The sequence below is a fragment of the Apis dorsata genome, unplaced genomic scaffold (genome assembly GCF_000469605.1).
Source record: "Apis dorsata unplaced genomic scaffold, Apis dorsata 1.3 scaffold_270, whole genome shotgun sequence".
NCBI classification, from domain to species: Eukaryota; Metazoa; Arthropoda; class Insecta; order Hymenoptera; family Apidae; genus Apis; species Apis dorsata.
The window spans coordinates 15,013-16,037 of NW_006263548.1; the positions used below are offsets into that span (position 1 = coordinate 15,013).

A 1,025-nucleotide genomic window follows, 5' to 3' on the forward strand; every position below is an offset into this window, starting at 1 on the left:
TCCAGTTTCATTTATTTTGTGAATATTTTGTTAAAGGCAGACTATATATAACGTTTCAGCATCCTGACACACACACGCGCGTAAGGGAGCAAGCCGAGAAATTCCCTTTTCGAGATCCTTGAGAGCGCCATGGGCCGTTCTAAGGAGCGCAAATATATTAGAAAAATAACAAAAAAAAAAAAAAAAAAAAAAAAAAAAGAAAGAGACGAATATGGATAGACAGAAAAAAAAAGTCAGAGAGACCTGAAACGAAAAGTAAAAAAAAAATCTATATGAATATATATATATATATACACACACACACATACGTGTACGAGAAAAAGTGAAACAGAGAGAGAAAAAAAAAAGGAAGGGGCAGAGAAAATATTTGCAATCGATGAAAGTGTGAGGGAGGGAGAGAGAAAGAAAGAAAGAAAGAGACAAAGAAAGAAAGAACGCGGCACACGTACAATCAGAAGCCATGAGTACCCACGATATATTATTTCTACAAAAACTGTCAAAATGTCGACTTCCGAGGATCGGCCTCTTCTTCTAGTACCTATTACTAGTATTTTTTTGGTTGTGTTTTTTTTTGTTTCTTCTTTATTGATGAGGTTGACGTGAAGTGATATGATAATTGATTTGCGGTTGCTGAGAGATTTGTTTGTTTACTGGTTTTGACTTTTTTGGTCTTTACACTCTTTTACACTCTTTTTCTTTAATCATAATAATTAATTAATATTAATATTAATTAAAAAATAAAAAAGGAATAATCACGCGCGTGATTATCATCCTCTAATTTATAGGGATAATTTTGTCTTTCGATCATTAATTTACAATAATCTAGCGAACGTGGTATAATAACTTCGAGACAACGTGGTTTACGTTGTTCAGCTAATATAACTTAAACCGTTAAAACCGTTGCAAAATCTATCATCATTGCCACGCACACATCGGCGAATATATAAGATACACACACGGATAATTTCCATGGATAGACTATTTTTTTCTTTTTTTCTTTTTCTTTTTTTTTTTTTTTTTTTTTT

General features: G+C 32.1%; 1 protein-coding gene across 1 annotated transcript in view; it reads left to right on the forward strand.

Moving 5' to 3' along the window:
* Positions 1-1,025, forward strand: part of LOC102681946 (RNA-binding protein 38-like) — a 22,591-nt gene that overhangs the window by 7,832 nt on the left and 13,734 nt on the right.